Source organism: Cyanistes caeruleus, chromosome 3 (assembly GCF_971803275.1).
Source record: "Cyanistes caeruleus chromosome 3, bCyaCae1.hap1.1, whole genome shotgun sequence".
Lineage (NCBI taxonomy): Eukaryota > Metazoa > Chordata > Aves > Passeriformes > Paridae > Cyanistes > Cyanistes caeruleus.
In genome coordinates this window covers 96,940,535-96,957,759 of record NC_141703.1, presented here as the reverse complement: position 1 = coordinate 96,957,759, position 17,225 = coordinate 96,940,535, and the positions used below count along the sequence as shown (strand labels likewise).

The 17,225-nt window shown below is 40.7% G+C and overlaps 1 long non-coding RNA gene across 1 annotated transcript; it reads right to left on the bottom strand.

Moving 5' to 3' along the window:
* Positions 1 to 2,935: 2,935 nt before the first annotated feature.
* On the bottom strand, positions 2,936 to 15,445 carry LOC147654378 (uncharacterized). The gene is made up of 3 exons (XR_015285074.1): positions 15,066 to 15,445; positions 14,520 to 14,798; positions 2,936 to 3,696 (listed from the first exon to the last, which is right to left on the bottom strand). It is a non-coding gene; the product is annotated as an uncharacterized LOC147654378 (long non-coding RNA).
* Between the last annotated feature and the right edge of the window lie 1,780 nt (positions 15,446 to 17,225).

Sequence of the window (17,225 nt, the reverse complement as noted above, 5' to 3'; positions counted from 1 at the left end):
AAAAATTATGTTTATATGTAGTCAATCTCATTAACTCCTTCATATCATGAGATTCTGCATAAAACTAATGGCTAATACTGACATGGCCTTGAACAAGTAAAGTGCAAGGGAAAAAACTGATGCTTTCTCTATGGTTTAACACCAAGGCTATTGCAGCAGGTAGATTTATGGCTACCTCTGTGCACAGGTATCCTAAGAAAGCACAGCAGTGGAGTTTCCAGTGTTAATGTAAAGCTTGTGGAATGCACTTAGCAGACTGGTTTGGCCAGATGTTGAAACAGCTTCTTTGCCTCAGTGCTAAAGCACTTCTGATAAAAACCAGCACAAATGTAGAGTAAGACTTACCTAAGTTCACCCAAGGTATGCTCTCCAGTTGGCTGAATTCCTCCTTGAAATAGAAATTGTGTGTATTAATCTCACCCCAAAATAACAACATAGGATTCTAAGTTTACTACTGCAATGGCTCTTGGAGCACATCAGACCAGCTCACCTCAGAGTCAACAAAGACTAGAACCGGTTTGTCAGTATATTTGAGAGAAAACAGTGAGCAAAGAGAATGCTAATAAATTTCTGTGGGCCCCTAAGGACCCTAATCTCAGCTATAACCATTGTTTTTGGTTCAAGGATCTATTGTTGCAATCAAATATATTTTCTGTTTCGTAGTGCAAATGTTAGGAGAGTAAATATTAAGAGCTATTAGGGACTCTGTCCAATTGTATGAATGCTTCCATGGGGAAAAATCCTACTTTTGTTGGATTGCCTACTTTTGCTTCTGCTCCATGGCACAAATGTCATATGAGACAGAAAAAGGTCCAAGGACCGGACTGAATCTTTCTGACTGCCAAAGTACTTGCAACACACTGCAATATCTGTACTTTTCCTGGATCAAACCTCACCAATATTACAGAATCTGCTTCTGGAATTGGCTGAAAAGCACAACTGATGTAGTCAGACCAGAACTCCAGATCACACTCCCAGACCGGCATGTTGGCTCAGCTTTTTGACAGCAGTGCAGGAAACTGGTGATTATTTTTGTCATTAAAATAAATGCAGATGGTATGTAGCTGGAATACTGCTATCAAGATCTAGCCTATAGCCCTTATAACCTGGCAGCCAGGAGCCACCATATCCCCACAGCACTCAAAAATAATTTGTTGTTTATATTTTCATAGGTCACATTCTGTCCCTTAAAAATTTTTGTTCAAGGACTCCACAACTGATACAGCTAGGAAAATGCTAATTTTAGTGTAGCAAGTGAACAGAGGTCTGATTCAGCTCTCCTCAATACTGGATGCAGAACAGGATTTTGCCATCAGAAAGATGAAAGGATACAACAAGCATTGGACTGGCCTCCACTGGGAAATGGAGGGTAGGGAACAGGCTTGACCAGAGAGCCAGGCTGAGCATCTTGGAATGTGTTGCTGGCAGTTCCTTATGTAGAGGAGAATGAAAAAGTTTTTACCATGGTGGATTGACACTGGCCAGGAGCCAAGCAACCACACAGCCTCTAACTCGCCACACCCCGTTCATTGGGATGAGGGATGAAATAGGAAGAACAAAAGCCAGTAAACTCATAGTTCAAGCTAAGGACAGTAAAATAGTCAAAGGAAAGAAGAAATTAAGTAGCAATTGATAGGCAATAATTTACCAACTCCCACAAGCAGACTAATGGCCCAGCCAGTACTGAGCCACCATAGAAGAGAAAGCCCTCACTTCCTTCTTGCTCTACCCCAGCTTTTATTGCTGAACACGTTAAACGGTATAGGATGTCCCTTTGGTAAATTCAGGTTGGCTGTCCTGCTGTGTCCCTTCCCAGCCATCAGCCTACTCCTTGGTGGAGCAGGAAAAGGCAAGCTGTGACACCGTGTAAACATTGGTTAGCCACAGCCAAAACAACAGTGGGTTATCAACACTGTTTTAGCCACAAATTCTAAATGCAGAATCACAGAGGCTGATACAAAGAAATTATCTCCTGCCTAGCCATACCCAATGCATCAGCTTAGGCAAAACCAATTCCCCAGGACTCCTCTTTACTTTTAGTTTGAATAAAAGAAAAGGAAGAAAATCAATGTCTTCCTTTGTAACACAGTGACTACGATTGTTTTCCAAACAAATGGGCAATCTGGGAACAATATTACCACACAATTCATCAGACTGCCATGGCATATCAATGTGCTAATCCATCATTTCCAGATTGCATTAAGATATGCAGGAATTTGGGCTCAAGCAGGAGTACACAACAATTGAGGATGTTTGGAATGTACCCTCAACAAAATATCACTCATTCTAACTGGGACACAGTCAAGGGCTATTGGTGTATTCTTAACCAATATCATTTTTATACATGGCTGTGTAAGATACGATGTCCAGAATGCAGAAGGTCTGGTTTGGCCTCCAGGCCTCTGGACTCTATCTCTTTTGGGACAAAGCAGCATTGCTTGCCAGTCAGTGCTGCACCACAGCTATTCCTACATTAAATTGCACAGCATGGTATCATGAAAATTTGCCCTCAGTGCTTTACACTAGTTGTCACTAATTAACCAAATCATTTGAAACACCAGTGTAAAACCTGCTGAAATCAAGCGGTTATGGTTGTGGAATTAAGGCTCTTCAGACCAGGAATCCAGGACATCTAAAGGGAAAGAAGGGTGCTGCATAAAATAATGGTGACTATAGTCAAGGGTGTGTGGGGGAAGAAAGAATTAAATAATGGGCCCCTGTTTCATCAGGCAGGATAATTACAAGCAGTCAAGGAGTTCAGGTTCTGTAGGTTGCTCAATGGTTCAAGGTCACAGCCATAGGTAGAAGGTGAAAAAATACAAAATTTCCACAAGGAGAGATATAATTTCAGTTTGATACATATTATAAAGTCATTAGAGTACCAAGAAGGTGAAAATAGACACCATAAAAGTGAACTTCATAGATAAACCACTGCTAGATGACAAACCATCATCTTTTTTGATAGGAAAGATCTGACCATAAAAGCATTTATTTTCTAGTGCAGCCAACCCAAGGGAAAATAAAAGGCATTACAGCTGTCCCAAAAGAAAATATTGAGGTCCCTCCTGTATCACCTGGTGAGAACTCAGGTATCTATTTTTCTAATTTCAGTTACAGTTTTACAGAGTTTTACAGAGTACTCCTGTACACCGCAGAGCAAAACTGAAGTGACAGAGCCCTTCACAGATCATCATGGGGAATTTTGCGATCTGCAAAACATTTAAATGTACAAAAGCCTTAAGTACTCCATGGCATTCATCCCCAGAATGAATTATCTTCTTCATGGTGACAATTTTTGTCCTTCTCCTGAGGGCAAAAAGGAAGGGAGGGTATCAGCTTGCAGCTACTCCTGTCACAACATTTTATAATGCAGTCCATTGCTCTGCTTGATTCGGGAGTAAGATTCACTGAAGGACCTGGGGACTGAGGTAGGCCCAGAATCACATGGAGAACACTTAAATCTTCTCTATGCATGATACATAAAAGGCATCATAAGGGAAGGGCTGGTGCCATAGATCCTGGGTGGATCCAGGGAACACAATCTTTTACAGTGGAAAAACTGTAGGACCTGTTGTTTTTCTGGAAGTGGTGATGACATTGATTGGAGGAGGAGGCTGGTTCAGTGTTCAGTCTGTGGTCTTGCAAGCATGTTCTTTTCACTTATCCTTGTCCCAGGAATAAGGGCTCCAAGCCTGCCTGGAGGAAATAGAGAAAAACTTTCACTACCCTCGTATACAATACTAAAAACGGAGTACTAATTCCATTGGTCTTAAACTTAACAGGTATTATAAAGATTAAGAATACCATTTTTGGTTGAAAGAAAGCAACAAAGCATTCTTCAGTTCTTTATTCAAAGTAGTGTTGAAGGAAAACTTTGGAAATGTAAGTAGGGCATCCCACCAGCTCAACTGAATAAAAGATCAGAAGATGAAAAACTGTGTGAAATAATTCTCCACCCAGAACCCAATCTGCATTCAAACTCAATTTATAGATGAATGAATGATGGAAACCAGCTTAGGGCAAGCAAGCTCCAATCACCATCATTATTATTATATGAGAAAATATCATCAGAGCGCTCAAAATACTCACTAAAAATAGCACCTTGGGCCAAATTCTTCCTTTACAATAATTTTGTGTTTATGCAGTTTCAATTTGTGAAAGATGCATTGAATTTCATGACTACCTACAAAGAAAACAGTATCTTATTTGAAGGACATGCTTTCATTTTAAAATTCAGGAATTCCAGTGCTGACCCAGCACAAGATAACTGATTTGCTCTTGAAAATGTATTGAAAGAAAGGGAAGCATTTGTCTACTCTCTATCCTGATATTAGGTTTAAATATGTTATGCTTAGTCTCTAGAAAAAACATAATCATATACATGCATATTTTAATTATAAATACTCCATTTATTATTTTGGATCTAAAAGGATCCAGAAACATACAGACCTGTCTAAAGCTGGAGAGCTTAAAGCATAAAATATAATGCAGGTGATTGGTGCAAAATATTTAATTCAAGGGAAGTTTTGGTGATAGCAAAATCAGGTCTGCCACAAGTGCATAACAGACATGGCAGAACAGAATGGGTTCCAAATTTGAAGGCAGCATTTATCAGGGAAAGCTGAACTTCTGGTCCCTGGGACTGGAACATGAGACAAGCCAACTACTGAAATGGCCAGAATAATCTAACAGTGTTGTCATTAAGTACAGAGCAGAACAATTTTTTTTTTTTTTCTTGTAAATCTAGAACATGCACCACTTAGTTCTCAACAAAAATTCCACACATGGAGTTTGCTATATTGCTGCATCCGACCTAACTGGCACCTGGCTAAATATTCAGAACAGATGGTTGCCTTTGCATATCAATGGTATAACTGATGTAATGAAACAGTCCAACTTACAGATGCAGGGATGCTGAAAAACTCATTTATATAGACATACTTCTCCCCCAGCCTGCACAACATATTCAGTGTTTATCATGAGCATTGCTCAGACAGCATTCCTGAGTGGTCCCAGTAACTCTCGTGTGCTCACTGCTGCCACAGAGCCATCTGCTTCCTGACCGGATGATTCCCAGGCCACAGGCAGCCCTCCCATGCTCTGATTCAAACATAAATATTCAAACCAGCATTCACAGATGGATATATGTTGGCAGGAGTATCAATAACACTTTCCTTACTCAGAACTAAAGCTTTTTAGGAAATAAATCTGTTGTGGTAAGAGAAAAGGGGTCAGGCATTCTGTAAATTGTATGTGAGTGTGTACAGTCATTCCACTTAAAAGAGAGAAAAAATAGTCACAGTAAAACCTTCTTCTTATCACATACCTCTCTATCACATCTGTCACTCCCAGGGCTTTTCCACATAATAACTCTCAAACCATACCATCCTCAAACAAATCATAAAACCTAAACAAACAGAACTAATCTATTGAAATTTTAAAAGGCTGTAATGTCATAACAGGCCTGTACAGATGTAATACCATAGTGATGTTAAAAGTCAAGTTCATCCAAGGCCCCCAAGCCTGTTTACTTGTAACAGTTATCCATTACACTTCACATCCCTTTGATTCTTCCTTTATTTGTGTGTCAAATGCCTGTGATGAGAGAGGTAATTAAATATTTCCAAAGCTACTTGTGGTTAGTATTAAGGTTTTATTAAGGCAAATAATGCAATAACAAAGCTCAACTATCAGATTACCCCCCATCCCACTTTTCTCTCTTTTTTTTTTCCTTCTGAGTAAAAAGCAAAACCAGGAGAGGACCTAGTTTCAGCTTTGCCCTTGAAAATCAGGTGCACAGTGTGCTTTGAATTCAGCTTGCGCTCACAGCACACATGCACGCAGCTCTCATCCCACTTCGGCAGCAAAAGCAGACTAAGCTCAGAGCAGCAAATGCCCATGACCTTAAGAATTATCAGTAGTGATATAACATTTAGTGTGTAGGCACATGTAGGAATTTAAACCATTATAGTCTGTTCCTCACAGCTACTGTTGTATCTTCTGGAAGTCCCAAGGAATGCTATTTTTAAAACTGTGTAGCTTCAGGGTCAAAATGTACTTGCACAAAACTCTTAACTAATGGTTCTACTCTCTTGCAGGTACTTAGTACTTTGGAGGGTTTCTTTCACAGAGAAAAGACTTGGAAATGATAGTGATATCTGCATGAAACCATAATCATATATACAATGCAGAGTATGGTGGTTCATATGTACACTAAAACAAATTGAAGTTTTAGTTCCCAGGCAGGTCTGTATTCAGTAATAAGTTCCTAAGAAAAGGAACTAGTAGATGATGTAGAAGAAATTCAAGGAAGCCCTTTTCAAATTTTCATGCATCCCTTTCAGAATGATTTCTATATGCTTGGGGCCAAAGAATATTTTAAAAATTAAATGTGAACGAGTAAAAGCACTCTTGCATTAGAGAAGACAGTGAAGAGAAAGGAAGGTACACATCCATAGAAAGCACAGGGGTGTATCCAGCCGAAGTTCAGGATAGGTCTTGGTTCTCTAAACTTCAGCTTCTCCTGGATTCTTTGTATTTATTAACAGCCTCACATCTAGGTGTTATAAAGTCAGAGAATATCCTTAAAATAAATGAGCTACATGACTGCAGCTCTTCCAGTTTTCTCACAGTATTGCATATTAATATTTCTCTTTAGGCTGCAGATCCTGAGAGGATAAGGGAACGATACAGCAAAATTTTCCGTTTCCATTAGAAACCACTTTTTGTATAGACCGTGGTTTCAGAGAAAATGGTCTCTCAAATGTATTTCAAAAGCACTCTATAGATTGAGAAACTGGGGAGGACGGGAATCCAACGTGTGCTATTGTATATAACCCCACAGTATGGGGCTGGGGGCAGGGAGGGGGGAGAGAAGCATCTCACAGTGTGACAAGTGATGGAGCTGGCAGTGTGACCTGACTTTGAAGATCGTCTGCAAACAACAACCTTCATTTCATGTACTGCTGGTTCAGATGCAAAGGATGATACTTCAGGTGACAGCACTGCTTATGATGCCACTCAGGCAGAAAAGGGAAGACTGCTCTCACAAGCAAGATTTACATCAGGCATGGTTTGTATCATTCAAACTACCTGTACATCATTTGTGGTGGTTCAGGCTACCAAAGGTGAACTCAAAAAGCTAAAATTTTAAACTCCAAACCTTTTGTGCTATACAGCAGGGTTACAGCAAGGTGTAATTCCTTCTGTTGGGAGACAGAACTTGACTTTCATAAGCCTGGGAAACCAATAAAGCAGAAGTGTTCCAAATAGATTTCACAGAAAAATGCTCAAAGACAGTGGAGGAAAGAGAGAAGGAAGGGGCAGATGGTTGTGAAGGGCAATCCAGTCTCTCTGTATACAGAGATGTTATTTGCTAGCAATAGCTTTATTAATGACACTATCAATCTCTCATTCAACATAACAGAGTATTTTTGCCACAATTTCCTAGTCTCTCTGCTGAGCTGTATCAAGGGAAGCTGTATCAGTGCCTTGCATGCTAAATTTGGGTGTCACACTGACATGCTTGGCACAGGATGAAATGTCTGTGCTAGAAGCTTCAGAAGCTGCAAGTGGAGCTGTGTTCACGTCACCAACAGATGAAGCACACTAGAGCTGAGAGCAGGGCATCAAATCAAGCTGAGCCTGCTCTGCTGGGCTTGCTCACTTATTCCCAGAAGTTGGTCAGGGCCAGCAGCAGAGTGTCAAAAAAGCAGTGGTTGCATTATGGGGAGGTATGGCATAGGGAGCACATGGAGCAAGGTGTGTGGGAGGGGAAGGACCAGGGTGGATAAGGCAGCAGGAACCATTTCTGACAGCAGAAGTGGGACACTGGCTTGAAGACAGCAAGCATGAACAGAGCAGAAAGCTGAAGCAGTCACAACTGTGGGTGTTGTTCGGAAAGATTTGGAAAGCTGCAGTCAATTCATTTACCCTGTCAGCTGCTATCGCCATCAGAGCCCAGCCAAGGGTATCAACGGTGGAGAATTTGGGCAGGAGTTTGCCAGTATGGACACAGCCCACAGTTCTATTATATCTCTCTATAATGAAGCATTTCACTGATGCCAAGACAGTTCAAAGAGCACATACTCTGAAACCAGGATTCCCAGCAGCGTTTTCCAGCAAACTGCCCCACGAGCAAGACTCACTCACCATTAGTTATGTTGGCAGCCAGCACTGCATTGCACCTAGTGAGAGACACATAGAGTAACTGGATGTGACATGCCACCATAACAACAGATCAAACCAGGACATTCCAGAAGACAAAGTGCTCCAATACAAGGGACTTAAAGAGGTACTAAAGAATTTATGGAGAATGAAATGCAGCTTCAGGGGGGTGATGAAATTATCAGCCTCACCAAGAGCAAACCCAGAGCCAAATGGCAGGATCATATAATCCTGTGCTACTGACAGACAACCTTGTTGGTAGTCCCAATACATTCATCTTCTTAATTGAAGCTGAGCTGAACTGATCTGATCACATTAGTACTGCCAGATATAAAAAGCGATCAGCAAGAAAATTTTTAAACTCTTTTAAGTCCTTGAGATTTTTTAAATTAGGAATTATTGGTAATTGCAATTAGTGAGTAGAAGCTGGTAGAAGTTTTTCATTGGAACTTTCTTTTATGTTTTTCAGTATAGATAGACATTTTTAAAAGATATTTAGTTTCCTTTAAATGTTTTCAAATTTTCACACAAACATAATAATGATAAAAAAGCATTTTAGAGAGAAAAAAAAAGTGTTCCTCTCTTCATAAACCCCCAGCTGTGTTTTCAATGAAAGGCCAAAAATACTTTATGGATTAAATGCATCTCTGCACTTCCTTCCTCACCAACCCATACTGCCTTACTTCAAGTTGCCCTGCTACTAGAAGGACTAACAATCTGATTCAATAATGGTTGACTTGACTTTAAGGAAAGCTGAAAGCACTCAGTTCTCTGTGGAAATGAGTCAATGCCTCACAGTGTAAGTCCTTAAGAAGTGGAGTGGAGTGATGCCTTTATTCCAGCTTGTTAGCTGCAGGGAGGAGGATGCATGGCCAGCAGCACTGGGCAACTGCTGTTCATTTTCTGCATGAGGAGCAGTAGCATTATAGAGTCTCTGGCTTGAACTGGGCAACAGAGTGTTTTTTTCTGATGTAAGACTGGCCTGGTAGGACTCAGCCACCAACCAGATCAATCCCCTGCCAGGCTCCTTGGCTCAGTGCTGGCAAACGCACCCCGTGCTTTTGGCACACGTAAACATTCCCCTGCAACTCAGCAGAATCAGGTTCTGTTCCTCCCCACAGAAGGCTTCCTTGGAAACCCTGAGAAAGTCACATAAGGACAGAGTGTTAAATGTATTTAAATTTTTACAATTTTAATGCTTTTCTCTATGACACCAACTGCGCTTGGAAGGATCAATGCACTCAGATAGTGCTTACACTAGGAATGCAAGGAAGGGCAAAATGTGTGACCAAGACAAATGCGTACAACTGAGGTGTTAAAACAATCCACAACGCAGGCCATAGGAACCACAGCAGGTTCTGCTCTGTAATTTAGACCCTTGCTATAGAGCAACAATATTTTATTTAAATATTTTTCATTTTCAGTATTTTCATTAAAAAAAACTCAACAAACTCTTAAGTATGTCAACATCCTTACCTACTTCCTATAGGTTTGCACCTTCTGTTTGGGGTTCCTTCTCCTCCACTCTAATAACCTGAGCCTCACACATAATACCTGCCAGGCAAGAAATGCCATGTGCTGTGGGCTATCTGTAAATACAGAGATGCATATTGGCAGGGCAGTGTGTTTGTGCTAAATGATTACTTAGCTTATGCAATTGCTAAATTTTCCTCTCATTTCCCACACTCTGGGAAGCATTTGGATAGATTTTCTCTTTGCTGATGCCAGTTTATAAGGACTTAATTATCATTAAGACAATTTCAGATTTGCCTGAAATGGGGAGAGAGGGCTCTAAACCACAACACTATGGGCCAAAATCATCTGACAAGGGGCACTAGATAGCACCTGTTGGTATGTCTGATATACAAATGCAACGTGTTACATTTTGAGAGCTATGCAGACCAGCACATCCTAACCCATATAAGTCCATGGAAGTGCTAGCTTCTGGCAGTCAAAATGCCTCAATAAATTTTCCTCTTCAACGTGAAATGTCAGCATGGCCAGAATACCTACAAGAACAGAACTGTGTGTTTACATAGAAACCCAAGACATTACTGGAGATGAACTGAGCCTCCCTTTTTAGTCTCAGTGCCACAGGTGCTTCCAAACAACTTAAAAGTTAATTTAGGGCGGAGATATATACTCTAGGGCTGCACAGACTCTCTCACATTACATGGAGTGCACATCGATAACGTGGGAGAAGAGGGGCAGAAGAGCACAATGGAAAACTGTTTAGTCCTTTCATGGTCCATTCAGTGTTTTCTGAAAGTTACTGAGAGCCTGAATGTAGCCTTGGCCCTGAGACCATCAAGGGAGATTACATACATAAAGGAGAATTACTGGGTAGTTCAGCAGTAGCAGGTACTCAGAAAGCACATGGAGTACAACGATGTTCTTCTCTCATTAAGAAAATCATATGTTTGAAAGAAGTCTAAAGGAGGAAACTATCAATTTTGAGTGGGCACAGGCAATCTCTCACTCAAAAGGAGGATTGCTTCAGCTCTCACAAAAGCACAGAGCTAGGCATTAAATGAATGCTTCCATTCTCCTCTACTGTCTTTGGAGCTGGGATAGGCTCTCTTGGAGGGCAATCCCCTGAAGCTTCCACAGTGCTCACCTGGATCCTTGAGCTTATACAGGCCTCCTGCACAGCAACACCATCCATTTAATTCAGCTGTAGCACCTAAGGCTCCCACTGGGGTCAGGGCATTGCAGGAGGCAGTCAGGAGCTCCCCCAGACCAGCTTCCATTCCAGACTGACAACAAAAATCCAACTGCTTGGGCACAGCTGCAGCAGCAGGGTCCCTTTTACTGAACTTGCCTCTGATATGCCAAGCCCTGCTGAGCCTGTGGAAATCAGGTTTACAGCAGCAGCTGCAGCCATTAGCTCCCTCTTTTGTGATTCCCAGCATTATTATGCTGTTTGCGAACTTCACTTTAAATGACCAGACTATAGACCGGGAGAGATGAGACTTAACAAAAAAGCACATACACACACTGACACACAAAATGTGACAAACCCCAATGGCAAGGTTGTATTAATAGCTTGTTATTTAGCAACATAAAATCACTGCTAAGATAATACAGGCAGACTAAACCCCTAGCAGCCCTTTGACAGGGATGACAGACACACTCAAAAAAAGCCCCTTTCACAGCATTCCACAGGGCCCTTAAGTGCACACGGGAAACAAAACAAACTAAGAAAACAAGTACCTTTCTGCCAGGAAAAACAGGCCCCTTCTGCTCATGTATGATGCACAGTGAGGGGGTAAAGCACTCTTGTCACAGAGGAAAAAGACTGAAGTGGGCTTTGGAAAAGTTTTGCTTTAAATTGGAATTCTAAAAGCGGTTCTTGGAAGAAGCTGTTCTTTATACCCTCCCCTTTGCCTCAAAGGAGAAGCTACTACTTTCAGCCCAAGCCTTGACCAGGACATCAGGAAGCACAGCAGCAAAAATTAAACTGAATATGTGCATCTAAAAGTCTTGTTCCATGTTTGAAAACTGAACAGACCATGGTCATGTAATGTTAACTGGTATGATAGCACTTGTATTATTTTCTAGTGTGGACACAGATTTAGTGCTCCAAAGGTATGTAGCCTCTGTGCATGTGGAAATAGAGTCTTTGTGGAGGATGCAAAGCCTGCTGAGGCAGTTAATGTCCAGCCTGGCTTATTATTTCAGGCACCAAATTGTGTTTATGTGGCCCTAAGTGCATGCAGAGCTGGTGCAGATGTGGGAACAGTTTGGTTATGTCCACGTGAAAAGGCGCCTGAGAACACATGGAGCACAGTGCAGACATGCTGCACTGCTCTGTGTGGAGCCAGATCAGGCTCACAGCTGGTCCTGGCTGACTCCATCCAGCTCTTCCTACAGCACTCTCCGTCTTGCACAGGGTAGATTTCCACATGCACAGCCCCATCTCTGCAGCACCATCCTTTTCAAGGACAAAAGCTGCCTCCAGGTGTTAGTGCCTATAAACCTTCACAGATGGGAGCACACTGAATAGTACAAAGACATCAGAGCTGGTTTGCATGTGTCCCTCTTCATTCAGAAGCAAGAGTATCAAAGGTTTCACCATCCAGGATGTTCTTGCTCCCCATTGCTGCATACAATGACAGCCATGCAGGGGACACGAAGATGCCATTAATCCAGACATATCCATGCTAACAGCGCAGCTGTTGAAGAGACACAAGCAATGCTGTCAGAGGAGCTGACTTAATTTACATCATCCCAGGTTCATTATTCAAGGGAATACACTAGAGAGGGGTGGCAAGGATGATTGCAGCCACAACCAATCTGTTACCACTGAGCCAAAGTACAGTTTCTGATTTGGCAGGGCCCACTCACACTCCTGCTTACAAGAGTTTGGCTCTGTAAACAAGGGAGAGAGACAGACCAGCATACACAACACCTCACTTTATGGCTGCTAATTGTCTTGGTTGACTATTTATTTGTATAAATAATTTACTTGTGTATCCCACCAAGAAGACACCTGAGCCCTACATCATCTGCTGATGCTGACTTTAATGATCCACATCCAGCATATGGGTACCACCATTCCCATCCTGCTCCCCCAGCCCTCCAATAAGGCCCTCGCCCATCTGTGCAGAAGGACAGATTAAATGACCAAGGATTAACAATGGCAACCTATCAGTCTGAAAACAGTCCTTTTGGCATCTGACAGCCTTCCTCAGGGCAAGTGCTCTGCAGATGAGGCCTCGCTACAGAGCCCTACAGTCCTTGGCTGCTAATGCAGGCAGCTAAATTATCTGTAGTTAAACACTTGGTCCAGTCAGCTTAGACTCCTCTCCCAATCCTCGAAAACTAAAATGTCTAGTATTACATTTGTGAATCATTCAGCTGGTTTCAGTGAGCAACAAATCTATTTTGATTCATGAAGCTATTGGGAAGTTTTATTGAGGCTTTAGAGCTCATCCCTGGAAACGTAACCACAATTATGTATCTTTTGTAAGGGATGAACCAAAACCTCAGTAAAAACCACAACTTTGAAAGTTTTGAAAACTTCCAAATTAGGACGAAATCTAACCTTGTGAAAGGTGTGTATTTAGACCAGGTGCTTTTTAATGCACAAGTAACAGATATTTTTGACTGATGTGTTTCTATCTTCTCTTAGTACCAGGACAGGCACCGTGAGCTTTGAATACAAATGCAGAGATTATATTTCCATCAAGAATATAACAGCTGCTTTATACTCATTGGCTGACATATTATTTTAAAGAAAAACTATGAAAATTGAAATACTTAAAATTTGTCAAAATGTAGTTTGATTCCATCTGAAAAGCATGTTTTTGTTGCCACTGCATGTCCCAACAATTCACACAGCCCAGTACTCCAGGAATGGCACTTTAATTTTCATAACACATTACCATCTATTAGTGAGACATTTGTGCCACACTATACTTTATTATCTCAGACTCTAAATACTACATCATTCTTGAAGAGCCTGTTTCTTCAGCTATGCCTGTTGGTACCCTTTCCCTACACATTTCATCCCATTAAGGTCTGTGGGTTTAATTTTAAGGATAAAAGTTTGCAAGATGAGCCTAGATTACTACAGTGATGTCTACTCACAGACGGAGTGCTCAGAGTATTTACAAAATAGTCCAAGCTCAACATAATGACAGTCAAATGTTTATCACTGCTGGAACAGAAAAGTACACTGCTATTGCTAATTCTCCCTTTTCTATAGCTAAACAATTTTGGACTCCGGGACAGAGAGTGAAGAAATATTTACCAGCAAAACGTGCGTGCACTGTGTATACAGCAGAGCTACAAACACACCACATGCAAAGATACTAAATGTCAACATTTCAGCCTCAAACAGGTGCTTGTCTTTAAATATATTGGTAACCTTACTGCCAGATGTATTTTTCAGAAAGATCTGTGTTCAAATATAGGCTACTCTGGAGCCTCAAGAATGGTTCCTCTAAATATTAACTAACATCAGGCATGTAGAAAAATGTAAACAGTTTCCTCAGCCACTTTAGGCTGCTTTCCCTTTGGAAATAGTAAGTGTGGATATAAAAGAAAAAAAACTAGTAAACAATTGTGAATGCAGAGGAAATAAGTACAACCTAATGGTGGAAAACAAAAAAAACCCAGTATCTTCATTCTTATGTGTCAATACCAATGAACACCAAATGCCTGCTTTTCAAGTATTCCTGACTGTATTCCCTAGCTTTGTTTCCCTCGTAAGTCTTTGGTTGCTTGACAAATTCAAACACCTTTTTATTTGCTAGTGTTGCCCCTTCCCTGCATCCCAGATTTTCTAACCACCTCACAGTTTGTTGGCAAACATTGGCAACATTCAATCAAATCAGGTCTATGCTCACCATCTCAGAAAAGCTCTTGTCCTGCATTTCTGGAATATTTTATTGCATCATGACATTTTTGCCACGTGCCTTATCAGTCAGAAGATAGGAATCAGTTCTCTCTGTAGTAGGTGAGAGGATGTGTCCTCTTAAATTCTTTCATCTCTTCCTCCCTTGCTAGTCTCATGAATGCTGCCTTCACATAGCCCTTCAGTAAACTTTTCTAAATATGCTTCTGGACCTTTCATGATCTTTAACAGCAGTAGAGCCATGTTTTAATTCTCCTGATGAAAAAACTTCCTGTAGAACAGATAAAGAAGAAAGATGATTCAGATTCATATCAAACATCCATTCTATTGTGGTCAATAGAGAGGTTCATTAGCATTCATAACCGTGGTGTAAGTAACACCACAGCTAATAATCAGTGCTACATGTGGCTTACCCTTGACACTTTACAAGACAAAATCTGATAATCTGATGCAATATCTTCACTCACAATGCTCTCTGTGCAATTGCATTGCCTCTGATATCACACAACAAAATTAATATTAGTCACAGCTTACTCACCCATATGTCTGAAATGTATGGGAGGTGCCATTTCAGCTAGAAATCACTCATAAGCTCTCTTCCCTCTGCTTCACCAACAGGTAGGGGAAGACAGCTCCTTATTGGTGGGGTTCAGAACACAGGCATACATGTGTGGGCATGACTGGAAAACCCGGTACCAGTTTAGCAGACAGAATGTGAAATGGCAATGCAGCTTTCTCCTTAGAGTGTGTATCAATAAACACTGCTTCAGAATCTCCGTGGGGGTGTCTGACTGTGTGTGAGACAAGGCATCAATACCCAATTTACAATGAGGAGGTAGAAATTTGGAAAATTTTCTGGTGGAGCAAGAAGTCCTCTGCTTCTTCAGTGTGTGATCCACTGTTGTTGGCAATACCTGCAGAAGAAAATCTAAGAAATATATTTGAAATAATCCTTATTCATCCTTATTGATCCTTATCCTAAAGACAGGATATTCACAGAGTGAAGGCTTCAGTGCTTAAACTGATTGTCCCAAAGCCATTACAGTCAGACATTTCTCTAGACCTGGAATAAAATGGGGCCTTTTCAGCTAATGGCAGACAGGGCTGTATAGCTGTGTGTGCAATGCATGTACTTCTGTCCTGAACCCTCTATGTGGTTTAGAACAAGAATAAGACCTCTTTCAATACTGGTAATTATATCAACTCATTCTGTAAGCTAAAAAAGCCCTGAGAGCCCTGGCCAGTTGAAGTAATAATACATTATATTGAGCATTAATATCCCAATAAAATAAAAAAATTCAGAAATGTGGTTACCTTTTTGTTTCCAGTTTTCCACAAAGAACAATAGGCTATTTCTCACTTGGCAGCCATGAGTTGTAGTTCCTTAGTCACTGAGGAAAACCCAGTCCATCAATTTTTTGATGATTCAGGCAGACCTCCATGTATTTTTCTTCATTTAAACACTTTTACAGATGATCAGATTAATTTCATTTTATATCTTCTTCCTACCCCCCGCTTCCAACAAGGCTCTAAAACCAATATTAAGGCAAAAAAATCATGACAACTCACAAATCCCCCTTCTCACTCTTTGGTAAATAACTCCTATGTGACTGCTTTCACTTTTCTAGAGAGTCGTCATCTTTCACTGCTTTTTCATCCAATGAGGATCTGTAGCTCACCTAACCATACATCTAACATACTAACATATGCTAACATACAGCATGACGTGCTACAGCCTCTATTAGTTTGTCATCCCTCCAATACATAATATACTAGGCTCCAATATTTCCTAAAAGTTCCCAGGGACCCAGCACATGTGTTTTAGTTGTGGTTTGAATAAAAAGGTTTCCTCAGAATAAGGGATATTCAGAAGGTGCTACAGATGAGGGAACTAAAAATATACAGCCAAAATAATGGGAATGCATTTCACCAGGATAGAAAAAGAAAAAGAAAAAGAAAAAGAAAAAGAAAAAGAAAAAGAAAAAGAAAAGAAAAAGAAAAAGAAAAAGAAAAAGAAAAAGAAAAAGAAAAAGAAAAGAAAAGAAAAGAAAAGAAAAGAAAAGAAAAGAAAAGAAAAGAAAAGAAAAGAAAAGAAAAGAAAAGAAAAGAAAAGAAAAGAAAAGAAAAGAAAAGAAAAGAAAAGAAAAGAAAAGAAAAGAAAAGAAAAGAAAAGAAAAGAAAAGAAAAGAAAAGAAAAGAAAAGAAAAGAAAAGAAAAGAAAAGCTGTTAAACAAAAAAAAAAGCTGCAGAACTTCCACTACCAGCCAGCAATGTGGAACTTCTGGAGGCTACAGAGCACTGTGCTCTAGGGCACAAGAAAAGAAAAGGCTGGTGTGCCAAGCTCAGGTGACAAGAAACTACCCAGGGGATCAGGAATCTTCCCTTTTCAGTCTGCTGAGCTTTCTTTCCAGCACCACAGCCCCTCAGCTTGTATGTTATACACTTTACTTTTGTAAAGCAAGTAAAGCAGTACCTTTTTGAAATGCTTTGGCTAGGAAATGTTAGATGGGTCTTGTCTAGAGGCCCATACAACTAATCTGACTTCCCTATCAGGTTATACTCTTCAGTGTGCAAAGTCACTGGTCTGCATAAACACTGTAGACCTACATGTACATTGAGGCAGCTGCTATTTGTAACGTGCAGGAAAGGGTGGTTTTGCTCAGTGTACTCTGCAAATACAGCAAATATCAGATCTATA